Genomic DNA, 24,326 nt, shown 5'->3' on the forward strand with positions numbered 1-24,326 from the left:
GTCTGGTAAGAAAACCAGGGTCAGCCGGTGCAGCCCGATACCTCCTAGCCACAGATCTATTGACAGCTGAAGAAGACCCCGGCTTCTTCCAGACTTCCAAAACAGGGTCCAGCAAAGCCTCATTGAACGGCAAAAGTGGTTCTGCCGATGTAGAGACCAGATGCAACACCCCTGTCAACAAATTCTGCTTGGCTTCAGTTACCGGCAAAGGAAGATCCAAGAAGCTAGCTGCCTTCCTGATAACAGAATAAAAAGTGGCCACCTCTTCTGTATACTCCCCAGGAGATGACAAGTCCCACTCGGGGGAAGTATCTATGCCACTAGCAGTGTCCAGCCCATGGAGACCCTCACGAGAGTCCTCAATCTCTCCTTCCTCCATGTTTTGTCTCTGGTACTCCTGCTCTTCAAGGAGGTGGAGAGCAAGCCTCCTTGAGTGCAGCCTCTCCTCTATCCTCGGCGTCGACATGGCGTCAGCTGATGTTGAAGAACGACGCCGATCGAGGAGTCGCATGGAGAGAAGGCTGCTTCGGAGTTGCAGGAGGTCTAGACGGCGCCACTGGTTGAAACATCGAAGCCACCGGAGCCAAAGTCTCAGGAGCCACCGGAGCCGATACCGGCGCCGAGCCCACGTTCCCCAGGGGGAGAAAGGGCATAAAGGGTGCCGGTTGAAGCGGAGCCGGAGCACCCATGTTGAAGGCCAAAGGGCCCGAAGGACCAGCCGGTCCACCACCTGGAGCCATCTGCTGGAAGATGGAAAACATCGCATTTAAAAATGCGGTACTATCAGCTCCAGGGGCCGGGAAAGCCGGGTACTGGGGTGTCTGGTTCGAAGGCGACACCGACCTCGACGTCTGCAACGACGGAGAAAATATTTGAGGCTGTGGAACCTCAAACACTGAAGGTGGTTGGCCCGATGACCCGGGCGAAGTCGGTGAGGCTGGAGAAGGCAACGGCGTCGACGGATGGGGAGTGACAGTGGGACTGACCTCCCAAGTCTTCAGACGTCGAGTTGATAGTGACCTCGACTTCTCTTTACTCGACCGGCGCCGTGATTCTCGATGACGCCGGGAGTCCCGATGACGCCGATGAGACTTTGGTGATGAGGATTTTCGATGACATCTCTTTTCCTTCCTTTTCGACTTCGCCAGAAAAAGCTTAGCCTCGCGCTCTTTCAGGGCCTTAGGATTCATATGTTGACACAAATCGCACTTGTCAACATCATGATCGGAACTAAGACACCACAAACAGTCTTAGTTAGTTACCGACATTTTGCCCCCACACTCACGGCAGGGCTTGAATCCTGACTTTCTTTGCGACATTGTAATCTCAAAGAACAAAATAGATCCAAAAAACACACTCACTGTCGAACAGCAACAGTAGCTCCCTCTAAGATAACCGTTTCGAATGGCACGGAAAAAAGTGAACTGACGTCGGCGAGGACCTCTTATTGCCTGTATGACGTCAGACAGCGTCGCGTGGGCAACTGTGACGTCCTCGTCGACGTGCAGAAGCTAGGAAGAAGATTTCCGTCGAACGCTGGCGCAATGGGAGTATTCATTAGGTGAGGAATCCACAGGTAGTTGTATCCATCAGAAATAGGCTGATCTGCCCCCAGGGAGGGTAGAAGCCATTAGGCACCAGGGATGCTTTTATTTATATTGAGAACAGGAGTGACCCCTTAGGCAAGGGTTGTTCCCCCCTCAAGCAATTTTTAAAAAAAGATCATTTCTGCCCCCCCCCACCCCCCCAGGGGGCAGATTAGCCTTTATTAATTAGGCCGATCTGCCCCTTTTGGCAGGGGGTGGGGTGCAGAAGCCACTAGAAACCAGGGTTTTTTTTTTTTTTTTTTAAACCTTTATACTGATAAGGGGTGCGACCCCTTATGCAAGCTCACAAATGGCCTAAAGTACAAATTACTTACCTTCGGTAATGAAATATCTGTTAGAGACATATTCTAGTTGCAGATTCCTTACCTTAGAATTTCCCCCCAGGCGTTAGACTGTATCTGGAGATTTTGCTGCGAGCAATACCCTTGGCGTCTGTAGGTGGCGTTGTTCGACTCCGCAGGCATCGACTGATGCCTTGATGACGTCTGGAGTAGTACACTGACGCCGCCCTCCCGCAGTGATGTCAGTTTCTTTTAACGACTTTCCACGCCAGAGCGCAGAGCCGCTAAGAACACTGAGATTGGTGTGACAGAGCTAAGGACCTGAAAGGGTGGAACACCTGTCCCTAGAAATAATTTCGCAAAGCGGGGAGGATGGGCGGGCGGTAAGGAAGCTGCAACTAGAATGTGTCTCCCACCAGATATTTGGAATACCGAAAGCAACTAACCTGTACATCTGATAGAGACTTCTAGTTGCAGATTCCTTACCTTAGAATTGATACCCAAGCAATGTCATCCTATGTGGTGGGCTGCGAACAAAGATCATACTAGAAAGTCTTGCAGGACTGAACGACCAAAGTAGCCGCCTCGACGGACCTGACTATCCAGGCAGTAATGCTTATCAAACGTGTGCAGGGATGCCCATGTAGCTGCCGGACAGATATCCAGGACAGGAACTCCGCGTGCTAACGCAGTGGAAGCCGCAATTTCTCTGTTGGAATGAGAACGCAAGCCTTCAGGAGGTTGCTTTTTAGCCAAAGTGTAGCACATTTTGATGCAAAGAAGCACCCATCGAGAGATGATATGTTTTTGCACCGCCTTCCCTTTCTTAGCACCCACATAGCCAAAGAGTTGATTGTCCACCTGGAAATCTTTAGTACAATGGAGGTAGAACACCAACACTCTTTTTGGGTCCAGACAGTGGAGTCTCTCCCCTTCTCATGGGAAGGGTGTGGGAGTGTGTAGAAGGTAGGCAAAGTGATGGACTGGCCTACATAAAATGGTGTAAATACCTTAGGAAGGAATGAAGCTCTAATGCGTAACACCACTTTGTCAGGGTGTACAGACAAGTTTGGAGGCATTGAAGAAAGCACCTGGAGCTCACTCACCCTGCAAGCAGAGGTGATAGCGACAAAGAAAGACAGTTTGAATGTGAGGATCCGCAAGGGACAATTATGCATTGGCTCAAAGGGGGTACACATTAAATAAGTAAGTACAAGATTAAGATCCCACTGAGGCATAATAAATGGAGTGGGAGATAATTAAGTGGGTGAGCCCTTTTAAGAACCTACTGACAATAGGAGATTTAAAGAGTGAGGGCTGATCAGGTAACCTTTAAGGGTGCCCAAAGCAGAGCCCTGCTGGGCTAAATAATGAACAGAAGAACCTCTGACAGAGGGGCACAAATGTGATCAACAGATTTGTTGGTACACCATGCCACAAGATTTATTCCAACGACAGGCATATACAGTTTTAGTCGATGGATGCCTGGCTGCCAAGAAACATTGCAGACTTTGGGTGGAAGGGCAAATGCATTCAACTGTTGCAGCTCAATCTCCACGCATGAAGGTGGAGGTTGGACAGGTGCCGGTGGAGAACCGTCTCCTGCTGCTGTGACAGAAGATCCGCCCAAAGAGGCAGTCTGAGTGGAGGATGGATGGACATGCTCAATAGCTCTGGATACCACACTCTTCAAGCCCAGTCCGGAGCCACCAAGATAACTTGGGCCCGGTCGTACTTGATTTTCTTGAGAACTCTGGGTAGAAGAGGGCTAGACGGGAAGGCGTACAGGAGGCTGGAGCTCCACTCGAGATGAAAAGCTTCTCCGAGCGAGGGCAGTCTTCAAAAATTCCAACGTGCAAAACAGCTGACATTGCATGTTCTCTGCGGAGGCAAACAGATCTAACCAAGGCTCTCCCCACTTGAGACCTTGCGTCACCTCCAGATAGAGACGCCATTCGTGATCGACTGTGTGTCGGTGGCTGAGTTTGTCTGCTCTGGCGTTGAGAGCCTGCCAGATGTTCAACCATCAGCGTAATGCCCTGATATTCCAGCCATGTCCAGAGGCGTAGTGCTTCCTGACAAAGGGTCCAGGACCCTACCCCGAGTTGTCTGTTGGAGTACCACATGGCGGTAGTGTTGTCTGTGAACACCTGCACCACTTTCCCTTAGAGAGGGAAGGAATGTTTTTGACCTAAGCCTGATTGCCCGGAGCTCCAGCATTTTTATGTGGAGCCCGACTCCGCCGGAAACCAGAGGCCTCTGATCTCTGCTTCTCCCATGTGGCCACACCAACCCACAAGTGACGCATCTGTCACTATAGAGAGATCTGGTTGGGGAAGGGAGAGGGATCTGCTGTTGACACAATTTGGATTCTAAAGCCACCACTGCAGGTCTTTCGCAGTCCCCTCCGAGATATGGACCATGTCTGAGCGATTTCCCTGATGCTGCGCCCACTGGAACTTTAGGTCCTACTGCAGAGTGCGCATATGCCATCTGGCATGTGTACTAGCAGGAGACAGGAGGCCATGAGGCCCAGCAGGCTCACACTCACCGAAACCCAAGACCGAGGCTGAAAGAAAGATCTGAATCATAGCCTGAAGGTCTTGGACTCGCTTGTCTGGAGAATAAGCGAGAAATCGCACTGTATCCAGAACAGCTCCAATGAAAGTGAGCGTCTGAGAGGGAGTCAGGTGTGACTTCGGCACGTTTATAGTGAACCCCAGCTTGTGCAGGAGGTTCGCCATAGTCTGAAGGTGAGAGACGACTGTCTGGGGAGAAGGCGCCTTCAACAGCCAGTCATTGAGGTAGAGGAAAACTGAGACCCCTAACCTGCACAGATGAGCTGCAACCACCGCCATCATTTTTGTGAACACCAGAGGGGCGGTGGTAAGGCCGAAAAGGAGCATGGTAAACTGAAAGTGCTCGTGACCTACCATGAATCGTAGTTAACGTCTGTGGGCAGGCAGGATGGGGATGTGAAAATAAGCGTCCTGCAAGTCCAACGCTACCATCCAGTCTCATGGGTCTAAGGCAGAAAGAACCTGAGCCAGGGTGACCATTTTTAATTGCTCCTTCTTGAGGAAGTAGTTCAGGACCCGAAAGTCTAGGATTGGATGTAAGCCCTTGTCCTTCGTTGGTACAAGAAAGTAGCAGGAATAACAACCACGACCCACTTCTGGCACAGGGACTCTTTCTATAGCTCCCTTGGCCAAGAGAGCCATGACTTCCTGGTGGAGAAGCACAAAATGATCCTCCGGAAGATGATGGGAGGATGGTGGCATGTGTGGTGCTGCAGATTCCAAAGGAGGGTGGGGAGGAGTAGCCCTTCCGAATGATCTGCAAAACCCACCCATCAGTGGTGATAAGTTCCCAGAGGGGCAGGTGATGGCGGATCCTGCCCCTAACTGGGTAGGAGTGCCGGGACTAGGAGGGTTTGGAGACTGCAGCGGGGGGGGGCAGAGGTGGAATGGACAGACCTATGGTTCCCTGTCTCACAGCCACGTGGAATTCCGCGACCTCGGCCATGCATAGGCTGCCCAGCGTGCGTGGCACGATGGCTGGGTTGAGGACATGACAGGGTGCCCCTTCTGTGTTCCACGAAATGGATGAAAAGCTGAATGCGGTGGGCGAGTGGCGGAGGAAAGACCAAGGGTCCGAGCCTTAGACTGGGAATCATTGAATCTCTCCAAGGCAGAGTCCGCTTTGTCTCCAAAGAGACGGGTGCCATCAAAGGGCATGTCCATGAGTGACTGTTTGACATCCCCCGAGAAGCCACAAGTGCGTAACCAGGCATGGCGCCGTAAGACCACTGTTGTTGCAACCGATCTGCCCAGAAAGTCTCTCGTATCCCGCCCACAACGGATAGTGAACTTTTCTGCATCTCTCCCATCTTTCACTGCTTGGGAGACGATAGCACGGGTCTCCTCCGGTATCTGCGGCAGGACTTGCGCAACTGTAACCCACAGGGAGTGGGTATAACGTCACAAAAAACATGCAGTGTTCACAGACCGCAGTGCGAGGCTGCAGGAAGAAAACAACTTCTTGGCAAATTGTTCCAGCCTTTTGGATTCACTATCCTGGGGTACGGAAGGGAATGCGCCTGAAGAAGTGGAAGCCTGGATAACACGACTCTCAGGAGTGGGGTGTTGGGACAGGAATTTTGGGTCAGTCGGTGCAGGCCAATGGCGGCTAGCAAGAGTCCTGTTCACAGGAGCCCCTGTGTTGGGTTTGGACCATGTACCCAAAAGGACATCGGTGAGGGCCTCATTGAATGAGAGAAGGGGTTCTGAAGTAGAAGCCCCAGGCTGAAGCACCTCAGTAAGGAGATTAGACCTGACTTCCACAGTAGGTAGCTCAAGGCTGAGGACCTCAGCTGCCCTACTGACCACCATACTGTAAGGTGCTTCCTCCGCCGTAGCCACACTAGGAGGAGACAGCATGCCAGCGTCAGGAGAAGTATCCAGACCACTGGCTTCACCCAAATCCTGTTCCCAGTCCACAGCATGGTCATCCTGGTATTCATAATGGTCCAGGGATCCATCCAATTCCTCCCCATAGGAAAAAGGGTCCGTATCAGACCTTGGGTGAATAGGCCCCACTGAAGCCGATGGTGCAGTCGACCGATGCCTCTCCGAGTCGTCTGGGATAAATTCTTGTTCTCCTCCAGGGGAACCCACAAACTATGGGTACCTCTCGAATCCCTATGAAGTTGGCAAAAATATAAATAAAAATACGTATTTTTTTTAAAAAAAACTTCTTAGCCAAAGCGTAGCACTTTTTGATGCAAAGAAGCACCCATCGTGAGATGTTACACTTCTGCACCGCCTTCCCTTTCTTCGTCTATTCACACCCATGCCGATCCTGGTATGACCAGACAGACAACTGGGAGGCGGGAGGGACCGTGAGGAATCCACAGGTAGCTAATATATCCACCAGAAAAAGCGTTACCGAAGGTAAGTAACTTGCTCTTCTGATGGATACAACTACCTGTGGATTCCTCACCTAATGAATAGAGTCCCAAAGCAGTACCACCTCGGAGGGTGTCTGTCTGGTCAAACCAGGAAATCCTGCAGCACCGACCGCGCAAAATTGCCATCCATTCGCACCTCTGCATCCAAACAATAATGCTTCACAAAGGTGTAGAGGGAAGACCAAGTCACAGCCTTGCAGATGTCCACCATCAGAACACCTCTGGCCAAAGCCGATGAGGTTGACTTGGCCCTGGTGGAATGAACCCTGATCCCCTCAGGAGGATCCTTCTTTGCCAATGAGTAACATATTTTAATACAAAGAACGGCCCACCTGGAGATCGCTCTCTTGTGGACGGCCTTCCCCTTCCTCACGTATCCAATAAAGAGTTGTTCATCCAACCGGAACTCTCTCGTCCTGTCGACATAAAAACTGAGAGCCCTCTTAGGGTCCAGACGATGGAGTCTTTCCTCCTCCTTAGATGGATGAGGAGGAGGGTAGAACGTCAAGAGAGTTATTGATTGTCCCAAGTGAAATGGAGACACCACCTTGGGGAGGAAAGCCACCCTGGTCCTCAAAACCACCTAATCCTTATAAAAAGTGGTGAAAGGCGGGTGAGCAGAAAGAGCCTGCAGTTTGCTAACACGTCTAGCCGAAGTGATGGCCACCGTTTTGAAAAACAAATATCCTAATAGGCAGCAAGGAAGTCAACACCAAATTCAAGTCCCACTGCGGCATAATAAAAGGCCTGGGAGGAAATTTATTAGTAAGCCCCCTCAAAAATCGAACAACCAAAGGAGATCTGAATAGGGAGGGCTGATCTGGAAGATATAAAAAAAGTCGAAAGGGCCGAAAGATAGCCCTTAACCGTGGGCAAAGCACAACCACGCTGAGCCAATGACAACGCGAACAACAAAACATCAGAAAGATGGGCACTTAAGGGATACATTTTCTTCTCCCCACACCAACGAACAAAATTATCCCACCTACTTGCATAGACCAACTTGGTGGAGTGTCGTCTGGCTGATAAAAGAACGTCCACCACCTTCGGTGGGAGAGAAAAGGAACTCCGGTTGCCCCGTTCGATCGCCAGGCATGAAGCTGCAGGCTTTGGAGGTGGTGTGTCGAACCTGCCCCTGCGAAAGGAGGTCTGCCCTGAGAGGGAGACGGAGCGGAGGGTACAGTGAGTCGGAGAAGGTCTGCATACCACACCCTTCATGGCCAATCCAGAGCTTTCAGAATGACTTGGGCCCGGTCTTGCCGAATCTTCCTCAAAACCCGAGGAATCAAGGGTATGGGAGGAAACGCGTAAAGCAACTGGTCGCACCAGGACATCTGAAACGCGCCCCCCAACGCTCCTTGCATCGGATACTGGAGGCTGCATAACGACTGACAATGCGCATTCTCGAGTGGCAAAGAGGTCTATTCAGGGAAAAAAACCCATCCGAAAGATGTAAAGAACTAGATCCGGATGCAGACACCACTCGTGGTTGTCCGAGAAGAAGCGACTGAGCTTGTCCGCATGTACGTTTAGGACCCCGGCCAAATGGTTTGCCACTACACAAAGCCGATGGTCCCGCACCCGGGACCAGAGTCGCAGAGCCTCTCTGCAAAGAAGGTACGACCCTACACCCCCGTTTGTTGATATACCAAATCGCAGTTGTGTTGTCCATCAGAATCTGAACTGACTGACCGCAAAGGGAAGGGAGGAAGGCCTTGAGGGCCAAACGAATCGCCCGTAGTTCCAGTAGATTAATATCAAACCTCTGCTCTACTGGAGACCAACGATCCTTGATCTCCAGATCCTCCAGATGAGCTCCCCACCCTACGGTGGAGGCATCCGTTATCACTGTGGCCACCAGAGTTGGCTGCGAGAACGGCTTCTCTTGAGAAAGGTTGCCTTCCACAGCCCACCATCGGAGATCCGCTGCAGTGTCTCTGGAGACCCTCATCGATTCCCCGAGATCTCCTCTGTGCTGAAGCCACTCCTTGCGGAAGCACCACTGAAGAGCCCTCATATGCCAGTGTGCATGCGTGACCAACAAAATGCAAGAAGCGAACAGACCGAGCAAACAAAGGACCTTGAGGACCGGAACTACTGCTCCTTCTTGAAACATTGGAACCAGCGCCTGAATGTCCTGTATCCGCTGTGGCGGAGGAAAGGCTTGATTCAATGTTGTGTCCAGTACTGCCCCTATGAACAGGAGACGTTGAGAGGGCTCTAGGTGAGACTTGGGCACATTTATTGAAAAACACAGACTGAACAACAACTGGGTTGTCAGCTGCAGATGACGCAGCACAAGCCCCGGAGACTCAGCTTTGATAAACCAATCGTCCAGGTAAGGGAATACTGCTACTCCCTTTCTCCTGAGGTGTGCTGCAACAACTGCAATCACCTTCGTGAAGACCCGTGGTGCGGAAGTAAGACCAAAAGGAAGGACCGCAAACTGGTAGTGCTGCAATCCTACCACAAACCGGAGATACTTCCTGTGCGACTTGAGAATGGGAATGTGAAAATAAGCATCCTGCAAGCCGACCGACACCATCCAATCCTCCTTGTCCAACACCAAAAGCACCTGTGATAGAGTCAGCATTTTTAATTTCTCCTGTTTGAGGAACCAATTCAAAATCCTCAGGTCCAAAATAGGCCTCAGATGACCATCCTTCTTGGGGATCAGGAAGTACCTGGAATAACACCCCTGACCCCTTTCTTACTCTGGAACCAACCCCACTGCACCTTTCAATAATAGGGAGAGAACCTCCTGTTGTAACAGCAAGAGATGATCTTCTGAACAAAAAGGAAAGACGGGGAGGGAAGTGAGGCGGGATCTCCCGAAAGGGAAGGGCGTAACCTCTTCTCACCAAACTGATGAAGTCTGTTGTTATAGACTCCCATATGGGAAGAAAGAGTGAAAGCCTCCACCTACCGGAGAGGTATAAGAAACAATGGTGAGAGGACTAGGGCTTCTTTCCTTGAGGTAACCCTCCAGCGGAAGAGGAAGGGTGCTGCTGCTGGGTGGCACCTCTTGTGCCGACTCTACCCCGCCCCCTGTATGAGCGATATGGGAGGCTGGAGGACTGCTGCGATCTCCCACGAAAGGAAGAACCTCTTCCAAAAACATGCAGCCGTCTAAGAGATCGAAATGGGGTAGCAGCAGCCTGCAGACCCAAAGATCTAGCTGTGGCCCTACATTCTTTAAAGCGCTCTAGCGAAGAGTCCGCTTTTGAACCAAACAGTTTTGCCCCATCAAAGGGCAGATCCAGCAACATAGACTGGACGTCTGTCGAAAATCCGGAAGTGCGTAACCACGCATGCCGTCTGGAGGCAACGGAAGTCCCCATGGCTCTTGCAATAGAGTCCGTGGTATCCAGCCCTGTCTGAATAACCTGTGTAGCCGCCACCCGAGCGTCCGAAAGAAGACTACACAAATCCTGGCACATGTCCGGAAGTACAGTCTTCGTCGCATCCATTATGGCATGGATATACCTGCCCAGAATACATGTTGCATTGGCAATTTTAGAGCCATGCTGCAAAAAGAACACACCTTCCTGGCCGATTGGTCCATCCATTTGGTTTCCCGGTCCGAGGGTACTCCCGGAAACGAACCAGGGGCCGACCTCAAAGAGCAGGATGCTTGCACCACCAAGCTCTCTGGTGAAGGGTGTTTGGATAAAAACTCCGGGTCTCCAGGCGCAGATCTATAATGCCTGGCCACCGACCTACTATCAGCCAAAGAAAAAAACAGGCTTCTTCCAAACCTCTTCGATCGGATCCATCAGGGCTTCATTAAATGGTAAAAGAGGATCCACCACGGCTGTAGCAGAATGCAAATCCTCAGTCGAAAGGTTGGTCTTCACCTGCGCCGTCGGTAAAGGAAGATCCAGAAATGCTGCGGCCTTCCTAATAAGATTGGTAAGAGGCTGCCTCCTCTGTATATTCATCAGGGGATGGCAGATCATATTTGAGAGGTTTCAAGACCACTTGCTGTGTCCAACCCAGGGAAATCACCCTGGCGGTCAGTGATCTCCCCTTCTTCGAGGAATTGCTGCTGATATTCCCCTCTAAAAGTCTAAGTCATGGAGCAGAGCAACGTCGGTGAATGGCGCCGGGAAGGCATCATGACAGGTTCTCCGGATCCACCGACGCCGCAGATGGATCCATAAGCGCCATGGAGAAGGCACCCGCATCCGATGCCGACATCCGACCCCATCACCTCCAACACCAGCATCAAAGGTCTCTCCCTCGACGTCGAGGGCTGCACTGTCGGCAGAGGGGCCTGACTTGAATCTCCAGCCAAACAAAATGGTATAAACGGCATCGGTTTATATGGAGCTGGAACGAGATTGAAAGCCAGGGGACCAGTGGGGCCAGCTGGCGCACCACCTCCCGGAGCCATATTTTGAAAAATCTGGAACATGGCATTAAGGAATGCCGCAGGATCCGTACCCGGAGCCGGGAACGAAGGATAAGCCTGTGGAGCCGGTGCCGGGCTGGACTCTTCAGGTTCAGGATGCACCGGCGAAGCCAGATGACTGAGGATCCACAACTTCAAAGACTGACGGGGCCGGGGACGTTTGCTGCGTCGCAGGTTGAGGTGGACACAGTCGGACTCACTTCCCAAGACCTTTGGTGCCTGGACGATGGAGACCTCGACCGACTTCTGGACTGACGTCGGGAGTTACGATGACGTCACTTCTTATGGGATGACTTTCCAGAAGAGGACCGATGGTGCTGCTTCCTCTCCTTCTTGGACCTTGCCAAGAAAAGCTTTGCCTCGCGTTCCTTCAATGCCTTCGTATTCATCTTTTGGCAGGATCCGCCTTCTTGGAAGTCGTGATCGGAACTGAGGCACCAAAGACAATCGTTGTGCGGATCAGTCACAGACATGCAACCTCCACATTCCCTGCAAGGCTTCAACCCCGACTTTTTCGGAACCGACATCCTGGAAATACATACCTTCCGAAGAGCTAATGATACAGGTAACAGAAAAGGGTCGGTGGAGGAAATCAAGAGACTTGTTTCTACACCATGACACAAATTGATGCCGACAAGCGTATACCATTTTGGTGGAGGGACTCCTGGTTGCCAAGATAAACTCACAGACTTCGTGTGGAAGGTCAAAAGCCGTCAACTGCCGCCGCTCTATTGCCACATGGAAAGCGAAGATTGGACAGCTTCAGATGGAGAACCATCCCCTGCTGCTGCACCAGAAGTGCCTCCCTAATTTGCAGTCTGACTGGAAGATCGTGGCCATGCTCAATAGCTCTGGATACCGTACTCTCCGTGCCCAGTCTGGAGCCACAAAGATTACTTGGGCCAGAAGTGGTATTGGCAGGAAGGCGTAAAGGAAGCCCGAGATCCACTCAAGACTAAAAGCGTTGCAGAGCGAGTGCAGTCATGAAAACTTCAACATGCAAAACAGCTGACATTGAGTGCTCTCTACAGAGCCGAACAGATAACCAAAGCTCTCCCCATTTGTGAAAGAGACCTTGCACCTTTTCTAGATGTAGACGCCATTCTAGATCGACTGACTCAATGACTGCATTTGTCTGCTCTGACGCTTGGGGATCACACCAGATGTTGAACCACCAGCGATATGCCCTGATGTGCCAGCCATGTCCAGAATCACAGAGCCTCTTTATAAAGTGTCCAGGACCCTACTCCATCCTGTTTGTTGCAGTACCACATGCCAGTAGTGCCGTCTGTGAACACTTGCACTACTTTCCCTTTGAGAGAGGTATTTCAATGCAAGCGTGATTCCCTGGAGCTCCAGAAGGTTGATGTTGGGCCCAGAATCCGCATGAGACCAGAGGCCTATGATCTACGCCTCTCCTATGTGGCCGCCCAATCCCAGTAGTGAGGCATCTGTCACTACTGAGATATCTGGTTGGGGGAAGCAAGAGATCCAGATTCCAAAGCCACCACAGCAGATCTTTCACAGTCCCCTCCGAGATCTAGACCATGTCGGAGAGATTACACTGATGCTGTGCCCACTGGAACTTAAGTCCCATTGAAAAGCCCGCATATGCCATCTGGCATGTGTCACTAGCAGGATGCAGGACGCCATGAGGCCCTGCAGCCTCTGAGTTGTTTTCACCGAAAGCCAGGATAAAGGCTGAAACATCAGAATCATAGCATGAATATTCTTGATTCGCTTTTTGGGAGGATAGGTCCGAAACTGCACTGTGTCCAGAACAGCCCAGATTAAACGGAGCATCTGATAGGAAGTCAAGTGAGACTTTGGCATGTTTATAGTGAACCTCAATGTATGCAGGAGGTTCGCCTTAGTCTGAAGGTGGGAGACAACTTTCTGGGGCGTGTCTGCCTTCAACAGCCAGTCATCGAGATAGGGGAAGACCGAAACCCCTAACCTGCACAGATGAGCTGCAACCACCGCCATCACTTTCGTGAACACCCGAGGGGTGCTGGTAAGGCCCAAAGGGATCATAGTAAATTGAAAGTGCTCGTGATCTACTAGGAATCGTAGACAGTACCCATGGGCAGGCAGGATGGGAATATGGAAACAAGCACCCTGCAAGTATAACGTTACCATCCAGTCTCCTGGGTCTAAGGCAGACAAGACTTGAGCCAGAGTGATCATTTTGAACTTCTTCTTGCAGAACAGAATGAGGGCCCGAAGGTCTAGGATAGGACATAAGTCTTTGCCTTTTTTGGGCACCAGAAAGTAGCAGGAATAACAACTACAACCTACTTCTGGCACAGGGACACTCTCTATGGCACCTTTGGCGAAGAGAGCCCTGACTTTCTAGCAGAGAATTGCCAGATGATCATCTGGTAAGGGGCCGTAAGATGGAGGCATGGCCGGTGGGGATTACCCCCTTTGTATGATATGCAAAACCCACCCGTCTGTCGTGATGGTCTCCTAGTGGGGCAGGTGAATGCGAATCCTGCCACCAACTGGTATATGAGGGTGGGTACTGACTAGGAAGGTTTGGAGGCTGCACCAGGGTGGAGTGGGCAAACCTGTGTTTTCCTGTCCCATGGGCCTGCAGGATTCTGCATCCCCGGTGGCTGTAAAAGGGACCCAACAGGAAGCCCGTTCCGTTGCCACGAAAGGGGCAAAATATGGACTGTTGGTGGTGAGGTGAAACAGAGAGGCCAAGGGATCGAGCCATAGCCCGGCACTCAAACCTCTCATGCGCTGAGTCCGCCTTGTCCCCAAAGAGACAGGTGCCATCAAAGGGCATGTCCATGAGGGTCTGTTGGACATTTCCTGGAAAAACAGATGCCCTCAACCAGGCATGGCTCCTCAAGGCCACCGTCAACGCATCTCATTTACCTGTAGAATTGGTTGTGTCCATTTCACAGGGAATGGTGAACTTAGCTGCATCTCTCCCATCAGCAAAGGCTTGGGAGATGTTAGCCCGGGTCTTCTCCAGGATCTGCGGCAGAACTTGCACGACCGTATCCCACAAGCAGTGGTTAAAGCATCACAAAAGGCATGCAGTGCTCACCGACCGCAACGCCAGACTGGAGGAAGAAAACCTCATCTTCTTACCAAGTTCGTCTTTGATTCTCTATCCGGGGGAGTGGAAAGTAATGCACCAGATGACAATGATGCCTGGATGAAAAGGCTCTCAGGTGAGGGGTGTTGGGCCAGGAATTTAGGGTCGTTTGGAGCAGGCTGATGGGGGCGAGCAATTGTACTGTTTACAGGAGCCCATGTTCTGGGTCTGGACCAAGTACCCGGAAGGACATCAATAAGGGCTTCATTGAAGGGGAGGCTCGGTGGTAGAAGCCCCAGCTTGAAGAACCTCCGTCAGGAGATTCGTCCTGACCGCTACAGTGGACAGCTCCATGTCAATGACCTCAGCCACCCTACTGACCACAACAGAATAAGAGGTTCCCTCCATCGTAGCCACGGTAGGAGGAGAATGCATGCCAGCATCTGGAGAAGTATCCAGACCATTAGCTTCACCCTATTTCTGTGCCCAGTCCAAATCAGGGTTATCTAGCTGGTATTCTAAAGGGTCCAGCGTCCCCTCCTATCCTTCCTTGTATTTGTACCCATAGTAATAAGGGTCCAAACCCAATCTGGGGTGAGAACCACATCGAAGTCAGAAGCAGCGTCGGCAGGCGCCGTTCTTTCTCCGGGTCATCGTGGGTAAGAATTGGGTCAACATTGATCGTGTGCACCACCAATGTCAGAAGCACTGATGACCTAGCTGGTGTCAGGGAAGGTCGCGATGGCACGACCAGGGTCAGCAAGGATCCGGAGGGACCACTGGGGGCAGAGGCCAAAGACGCTGGCGTGGAACCAAAAGGGCCCTCATATGAACCCCTAGGCCTCGAAGGTGGCACAGAAGGGTCAGAATGACCAAATATGAGGCGCATGGCCTCAAAACACATTGAGTTTGGCAAGGGTCGCCCTGGCTCACGGAAAACAGGGGAGGTGCGGAGCACAGCAAGGACACTCCTCCCACGTCGCATCGGCTGAGCGATGCGGTGAAGTTGGAAAACGCCTGGCCTTCTTTGACAACTTCTTTCTCTGACCTGAATGACACGAATATTATGATGATGAGTGGTGGTGACTCCGCGAACAGTCTCAAGACACTCCTCATGAGTGACACCATGAACGATGCAGTGTCGAGCGTCGGGCCTTCATGAGCTTTAGGGACCGCTCCCTCAAAGCCTTCGGGTGCATGGCCTGGCACTCAAAGCACAACTTCAGGTTGCACTACAAACACAAACGGACCGGATGCCGATCTGTCCCAGACATCATATGGTGACAGGCCTCGCAAGGCTTGAACCCGTTCTTCGGGGACATCATGAGGCGCCAAGGGTCAACACAAAAAACAGACAAAAGGGTCCAATACACTTAAAAAATTAACAGGGTATCTCTTCTCCACATCAGCGTGTGGCACAGAAAAGAACAGACGTCACTACGCCGATTTCCTCAAGTAGTGGAACTAAAATGTTGTGGATGATTGCATGGCAAAGTAGTGGCTTATGGAAGGTAGGTATCCATACACAGACTTTTGAAAGGTTTCTCTAATGGAAGGTAAACCTCAGTCAATTTCGAAGTACTTAACTTTTGTATGATACAACAAGATACAAGTAGGAAAATACAGGTCTGGTTGAGATGGGAACTGGGGGCAGCAAACAACACTCTACAGCCTTTTCCCCTGCTTAGGTCAGACTTTAGAAGGACAACATGGTTGAGCCTTTTTTGGGCGTTTCAGGTATGAAATCACTAAGGGGGTCATTCTGACCCTGGCGGCCGGTGGCCGCCAGGGCCACCGACCACGGGAGCACCGCCAACAGGCTGGCGGTGCTCCCACGAGCATTCTGACCGCGGCGGTTCAGCCGCGGTCAGAAGCGGCAAGTCGGCGGGCTCCCGCCGACTTACCGCTGCTCGGGGGAATCCTTCATGGCGGCGGAGCGCGCTCTGCCGCCATGAGGATTCTGACCCTTCCTACCGCCATCCTGTTCATGGCGGGAAAGCCGCCATGAACAGGATGGCGGTAGGGGGGGTCGCGGGGCCCCTGGGGGCCCCTGCCGTGCCCATGCCAATGGCATGGGCACGGCAGGGGCCCCCGTAAGAGGGCCCCGCAAAGTATTTCAGTGTCTGCCTTGCAGACACTGAAATACGCGACGGGTGCCACTGCACCCGTCGCACCTTCCCACTCCGCCGGCTCGATTACGAGCCGGCATCCTCGTGGGAAGGGAGTTTTTCCCTGGGCTGGCGGGCGGTCTTTTGGAGACCGCCCGCCAGCCCAGGGAAAAACTCATAATACCCTCCGCGGTCTTCTGACCGCGGAGCGGTATAATGGGGGCAGAATTCTGGCGGGCGGCCTCCGCCTCCCGCCAGAATCAGAATCACCCCCTAAGTGTCCTTTTCACCCTTGCTACGTTCTCCAGAACATATGAAGTGGAGGCTGACGCTTCTGTAACAGTAAGACTTTCAATAACAGGCAAAAGAAAGTGAAGGAAAAACACAAGACTTCATGTGGTTGTCTGATGAGGAACAAAATACGCAATGTACTTTACCCTCTGGATTTGGAGGATAAACAATTTCTAGTACCAAGAAGTTTTTTGACTCACATTGTATGGATGAAAAAACTGGTTCTTATCCAGTCCGTCCAATGAAATCAGGTGATCAGAAGATGAGCTGGAATCCAAAGGCACCTAACAGTGAGCTGTAGCCTCGGAGTTCTGAGCAGTATCCACCAACTGATAGGGAGTAAGAACCGCAAGTCCTTAGGATTCACAAAACCTATTGGTCCTTGAGGTGGGCAGAAGACTTTAGTAGGAGTGTGAACCTCTAGGGCCATGTGTAGGAAGTTGGCTCTGTGTTTACTATTTCAAAGTATGAAATAGTCTGCACAAATCCCAAGGTTTCCCCTTACAGGTAAGAAGGTGGCAAAATCAGATAATACTAATGCACTATTTGTGGGAGTGTGGTCGAGGAGTAGGCTTATCAGAGAGTACTCTTAAGCATTTGTTGTACACACACAGGCAATAAATGAGGAACAAAGACTTACTCCAGTCCAATAGGTTTTTATATTGAAAAATATTTTCATAGTTTATTTTAAGAACCACAGGTTCAAGATTTACAGTTAACACTTTAAATGTAAGGTACTTCACTTAGATACTTTAGGAACTTTGAACAAAAGCACTATCATATACAGTGTTTGCAAAAATGGCAATAAGCTATTTTCAAAATGGACAGTGCAAAAATCAACAGTTCCTGGGGGAGGTAAGTAAAGGTTAGATTAGGAGGAAAGTAAAACACTTTCAAGTCTCAGTTCTGGGGCATAGGCAGCCCACCGTTGGGGGGTTCAAGGCAACCCCAAAGTTACCACACCAGCAGCTCAGGGCCAGTCAGGTGCAGATGTCAAAGTGGTGCCCAAAACACATAGGTGCCTATGGAGAACAGGGGTGCTCTGGTTCCAGTCTGCCAGCAATTTAGTACCTGCGTCCTTAGGGGCAGACTGGGGGGGGGATGGAGGGGGGGAAGGGAGGGAGGATTGGGCGCACAAGTAGGCATACAAAATACACCCTCGGCAGCACAGGGCCAGCCGGGTGCAGTGTGCAAAGCAGGCATCTGGTTTCAATGGAGGGACCTGGGGGTCACTCTAGTGGTGCAGGCAGGCAGAGGGGGTGGTTCTTGGGACAGCCACCACCTGGACAAGGGAGAGGGTCACCTGGGGGTCACTCCTGCGCTGAAGTTTGGTTCCTTCAGGTCCTGGGTGCTGAGGGTGCAGTGTTGGTTCCAGGCGCCGGACCCTTGTTGGAGGTCGCGGTCAGGGGGCGCTTCTGGATTCTCTGCAGGCATCGCTGTGGGGGCTCAGTGAGGGGTCGTCTCTTGTCACTCACTGGCTCGCAGACACCGGGTAGTCCTCCCTGTAGTTTTTGTTCTCAGGATCTTGAGCCGGGGGCATCGGGTGCAGAGTGTGAAGTCTCACACTTCCGGCGGGAAACGTGAAGTCTTTGAAAGTTGCTTCTTTGTTGCAAAGAAGTAGCTGGTTTTGAACAGGGCCGTTGTTCAAGGGAGTTTATTGGTCCTTTAATCCAGGGCAGTCCTTTGAGGCTTCAGAGGTCGCTGTTCCCTGATGGATGCGCCGCTGGTTGTAGGTTTTCGAAGTTGGAGACAGGCCGGTAGGGCTGGGGATAAAGCAGTTGTGGTCGCCAGTCTTCTCTGCAGGCTTGTAGGTCAGCGGTCCTCCTCGTTTCTTCAGGTTGCAGGAATCTAGTTTCCTAGGTTCTGGAGTGCCCCTAAATACTAAATTTAGGGGTGTGTTTAGGTCTGGGAGGGCAGTAGCCGATGGCTACTGTCCTGGAGGGTGGCTACACCCTCTTTGTGCCTCTTCCCTGTGGGGAGGAGGGCACATCCCTAATCCTATTGCCCCTAATGCCCATTGCTTCACAGCTTGTGTGCTGGTGGGGAGAAAATGACTAAGTCGACATAGGACTCCCCTCAGAGTGCCATGCCTACCTCCCACTGCCTGTGGCATAGGTAAGTCACCCCTCTATCAGGCCTTACAGCCCTAAGGCAGGGTGCACTCTACCACAGGTGAGGGCATAAGTACTATGCCCATACAGTGGCCAAGCAAAACCTTAGACATTGTAAGTGCAGGGTAGCCATAAGAGTATATGGTCTGGGAGTTGGTCAAACATGAACTCCACAGTTCCATAATGGTAACACTGAAATCTGGGAAGTTTGGTATCAAACTATTCAGCACAATAAATGCACACTGATGCCAGTGTGCAATTTATAGTAACATACACCCAGAGGGCATCTTAGAGATGCCCCCTGAATGCCAACCAGAATTCTAGTGTAGGCAGACTAGTTTTTGCCAGCCTGCGACAGACGAGACATGTTGCTGGCCATGAACAAAGCCTGTACTGGGTGGAAGTGCTTCTCACCTCCCCCTGCAGGAACTGTTAACACCTGGAGGTGAGCCTCAAAGGCTCACCCCTTTTGTTACAGCACCACAGGGTATCCCAACTAGTGGAGATGCCCGCCCCTCCGGCCACTGCCCCTACGTTTGGCGGCAAGGCTGGAGGAGATAATGAGGAAAACAAAGAGGAGCCACCCACCAGTCAGGACAGCCCCTAAGGTGTCCTGAGCTGAGGTGACCCCTGCCTTTAGAAATCCTCCATCTTGAGTTTGGAGGATTCCCCAATAGGATTAGGGATGTGCCCTCCTCCCCACTGCAAAGAGGCACAAAGAGGGTGTAGCCACCCTCCAGGACAGTAGCCATTGGCTACTGCCCTCCCAGACCTAAACACACCCCTAAATTCAGTATTTAGGGGCTCCCCAGAACCTGGGAAACTAGATTCCTGCAACCTAAACCAAGAAGGACTGCTGACCTGAAGCCCTGCAGACAAGACGGAGACGACAACTGCTTTCGACCCAGCCGTACCGGCCTGTCGCCGGACTCAAAGAAAACTGCAACAGCGACGCATCCGACAGGGACCAGCGACCTCTGAAGCCTCAGAGGACTGCCCTGAACCTAAGGACCAAGAACCTCCTGTGAACAGGAGCCCTGTTCAAAACCAGCTACTTATTTGCAACAAAGAAACAACTTCCAAAGATTGCACATTTCCTGCCGGAAGCGTGAGACACTACACTCTGCACCAGACGTCCCCGGCTCGAGATGCAGGGAACCAACAACACAGAGAGGACTCCCCGGCGACTGCAAGCCTGTGAGTAGCCAGAGACGACCCCCCTGGGCCCCCACAGTGACCACTGCAGAGAGAATACAGAGGCTCCCTCTGACCACGACTGCCTGTAACAAGGGACCAGACGCCTGGAACCAACACTGCACGCGCAGCCCCCAGGACCTGAAGGAATCTAACCTCAGTGCAGGAGCGACTCCCAGGTGACCCTCTGCCGAGCCCACCCAGGTGGTGGCTGTCCCGAGAAGCCCCCGCTGAGCCTGCCTGCAACGCTAGAGTGACCCCCTCCCCCACCCCGGTTCCTCCATTGATTTCAACCTAAAAACCGATGCCTGCTTTACTCACTGCTCCCGGCCGCCCCTGTGCCACTGAGGGTGTACCTTGTGTGCCTTCTCGTGTCCCCCCCCCGGTGCTCTACAAAACCCCGTGGTCTACCCCCCCAGAGGACGCAGGTACTTACCTGCTGGCAGACTGGAACCGGAGCACCCCTGTTCCCCATAGATGCCTATGTGTTTTGGATACCTCTTTCCTGTGCACGTGACTAGCCCTGAGCTGCTGGTGTGGTAACTTTGGGGTTGCCTTGAAACCCCAATGGTGGGCTGCCTATGCCCCAAACTTGAGACTTGTAAGTGTCTGTCTTATCTCCAAAACTAACCTTTACTTACCTCCCCCAGGAACTGTTGATTTTTGCACTGTGTCCACTTAAAATAGCTTATTGCCATTTCTACAAAGACTGTACATGATATTGTGTTTATTCAAAGTTCCTAAAGTATCTATGTGAAGTACCTTGCATTTAAAGTGTTTGATGTAAATCTTGAACCTGTGGTTCTTAAAATAAACTAAGAAAAGCTATTTTTCAATATAAAAACCTATTGGCCTGGAGTAAGTCATTGAGTGTGTGTTCCTCATTTATTGTCCTGTGTGTGTACAACAAATGCTTAACACTACCCTCTGATAAGCCTACTGCTCGACCACACTACTACAAAATAGAGCATTAGAATTATCTCTTTTTGCCACTATCTTACCTCTAAGGGGAACCCTTGCACTCTGTGCACACTACTTCTCAATTTGAAATAGTATATACAGAGTCAAGGTCCTACATATATGTACTCCCTTAAACATACACTGCAACCTGCCCATGAGGCTACCAAGGGCCTACCTTCGGGGTGCCTGAAAAGTAGTAAAAAGGGAAGGTTTAGGCCTGGCAAGTGGGTAAGCTTGCCAAGTCGAATTGGCAGTTTAAAACTGCACACACTGACACTGTAGTGGCAGGTCCGAGCCATGGTTACAGGGCTACTAATGTGCTGCAGGCCCACTAGTAGCATTTGATTTACAGTCCCTGGGCAACTCTAGTGCACTTTACTAGGGACTTACCAGTAAATCAAATATGACACTCATGGATAAACCAAACGGTACAAGCTCTATAAGGAGCACTTGTGCACTGATTAGAAGTGGTGAAGTGCACAGACAATAAACCGTCAAAAACGGACCAGAAAAATATTGTAGGAAGGCAGCAAAACGTTTGGGGATAACCCTGCAAAAAGGGCCATTTCCAATATCACACCTGCAGGAGCTGATGGTGAGCCTCAAAGGCTGAAGCCTCTTGTTACAGTGCCATGGCGCACTCCAGCTAGTGGAGTTGTCCGCACACGGACAAAGCCCCACTTTTGGCAGCAAGGTGATCAGGAAAATTATGGAAAGCAGGGAGGAGTGACCCCCCCAAAACTCACCCCTCCCCCTGCCATCTAAAGCTAGGGCCATCCCTAGGGTGTCCAGAGCGGAGGTTGCCCCCCCCCCTTCCTGCAGAATCATCCATCTTAGTTTGGAGAACAGAAACCAATAGGGTTAGGTTTGCGTCCCCCTCCCCAAAGGTAGTGGACACAAGAACGGGGTGTAGCCACCCTCTGGGACAGTAGCCATTGGCTACTGCCCTCTGACCCCTGTAACCCCCCTAAATCCAGGATTTAAGGGCTTACCTGAACCCAGCTCATGAGATTCAGGCTGACCTGACAAGAAAGAAGAAGGACTGCTGAGCTGAACCCCCAGCAGAGAAGACAACGACAACTGACTGCCTCAAAAAACCTGCACAACAACAGTGAGGCATCCAGCGGGGCCAGCCACCTCGACCAAGTTATAGAAGTCTGTCCTGCACCCAAAAGGACCAAGAACTGCAGTGGACAGTGGCCCTGTCCAAGAAGGAAACATCCAGGGACTCTGGCACACCTCCAGACACGTGAGTCCTGACCACCCTGCACCAGACACCCTACGGCCGGTGACCACGTGGCCCAACCAGCTAAAGAATCATCAGGTGATTGTGAGCAAGTGCCCACCCTGGGTTGACCTTTCGACCCCCCCACAGAGATGCCTACAGAGGGAAGACCGAGGACCCCGACCCCTGAACGCGAAAGCACTGGATGAATATACCCGCACTGTGAGAGACTGGCACCTTATTGCAGTACTCCCCCACATTTTTGCCTGGTTTCCGAATGCAACTTGGACTGGAGTGCACTGGGATCCTGCTAACTAGGTTCCCGGTACCAGTGTTCTTTCCCTAAAACATTTTAAAAGTGATTGGATACATCTTTAGCTATCACTACAAGTCCCTAGTAATAAGGTACTTAGGTACCCAGGGCATGCAGTACTTTGGATAAGCCCCTGGTGGCAGTGGCACTGATTGTGACAACCTCAAGGGACATGCATCAAGATGTGCACAGCACTGTCATAGCAGACAGTCTCCTGCTGCAAACCTAAAATACAAACTCTACTTGGCACACTACCTGTGTGCCCGGTCCACCTTACACTGCATTAACTATGGGTAAGACACCCCTATAGCAGGCCTTACAGACCTTAGGCAGGTTACTCCATACTATATGTGAGGGCACAGCTGAATGAGCAGTACGTTCCCACCGTGTCCCTGGCAAACCTGGGATATAGTGAGTGAATAGAGCTGCCATTTTAATGTATGTGCTGGACACTGGCCAACACGAGATTCCCAGCAAAATAATGGCTACTCTGAACCCTGGGTTGTTTGGTATCAAACCACTCCGAATGATAAATTCAAACTGGTACCAGTACTGGATTTATAATAAAATGCACCCAGGGATCACCTTAGAGGTGTCCCCTGCAAAAGCCAACTATCCTGGCATATTTTCTGACTGGTTTCATCCAGCCTGCCACACCCACACAGTCCATATACAAACCTTGGTGGAGAGCCCAGTCTCCCTGGTTCGTAAACCAATGCCCTCCCCTGGTGGAGGAGCTAACCACCCACTCCCCCAGGAACGTGCAAAACCCCGGTAGTGAGCTTCAAAGGGCTACAGCCCCTGAAACTCGATCCTCCAGGCCTGCTGCTAGCATCTGAGGGGTTGCCACTTTGCAAAACACCCACTTTTTGAGTGAGCAAAGGTGGGAAACCACACAAAGATTAGGAGTGGCGGCCTAGCATGCACCACCTCTAAGGTGTTGTCTGCGAAGTGGACCCTCAAATTCAGTTTCCTCTATCTTGAAATGAAGGAAACTAGCCAATCAAGTTTAGGGAAGTCACCCTTCCCAAAGGAAGTGGACACTAAAGTGGGTGGAGCCACCCATAGGTAAGTGTCCCATTGGACATTACCAGGTTTCCCCTAGAACGCCCACTAAATTCTGTATTTATTGGACATCCCTAGAACAAGAAATCAGATTTCAAAATACAAAGAAGACCTGCACCAAAGAAGATCCAAAGCAAAAGAACTACAGACCTGTTGCACAAGAAAAGGCACCAAACCCTGCCTGCTGCACCCAGGACCTGCAAATTGCTGCTGTGGAGGAGCTGGACACTGGACCGAGCCCGAGAAACCCAGGTAATATCCAGGCTTAAAGAATCACCCCAGATATCCCTTTTGAGTGGAGGCACCACTCAAAAACCAAGCAAGATCCAATAAGCCAGTGAAGGTCGCTTCACTGGCTGGCCGATATGTCCACAACCGGAATTTGCAGCCGGACCCCACGACACACTAACTACCGTCCCGGATGTGACCTACAAGTGTGCCAAGATTGGTGGCACTGTGCCCTCCAGTGGCCGAGTTACGCCAATTCCCTGGGACAACCTCAAACCAGCTCCCCAAGAGCTGAAAGGATCCGGAGGAAGCTCCTGTAGAGGGACTTTAATAACACCCTGGGACCTACCACCAGAATGCTCACAGTGTCCTGTAAGCAGCCAGAGAGACTCACCTCCAAAAGGACTCAGTTGCGCACAGCTCTGGATCTCACCCCGCATCCGCCGCTCTGCGCCCGCAACAAGGAACCAGCTGTGCTCCACTGATCCCCAAACCCTTGCGACCTCGA

At 51.5% G+C, this 24,326-nt stretch overlaps 1 long non-coding RNA gene across 1 annotated transcript in view; it reads right to left on the minus strand.

The window, feature by feature from the left end:
• Positions 1–24,326, minus strand: part of LOC138299572 (uncharacterized) — a 69,541-nt gene that overhangs the window by 4,750 nt on the left and 40,465 nt on the right. The window lies entirely within an intron of this gene.

This window comes from Pleurodeles waltl, chromosome 6 (assembly GCF_031143425.1).
Source record: "Pleurodeles waltl isolate 20211129_DDA chromosome 6, aPleWal1.hap1.20221129, whole genome shotgun sequence".
Taxonomy (NCBI): domain Eukaryota; kingdom Metazoa; phylum Chordata; class Amphibia; order Caudata; family Salamandridae; genus Pleurodeles; species Pleurodeles waltl.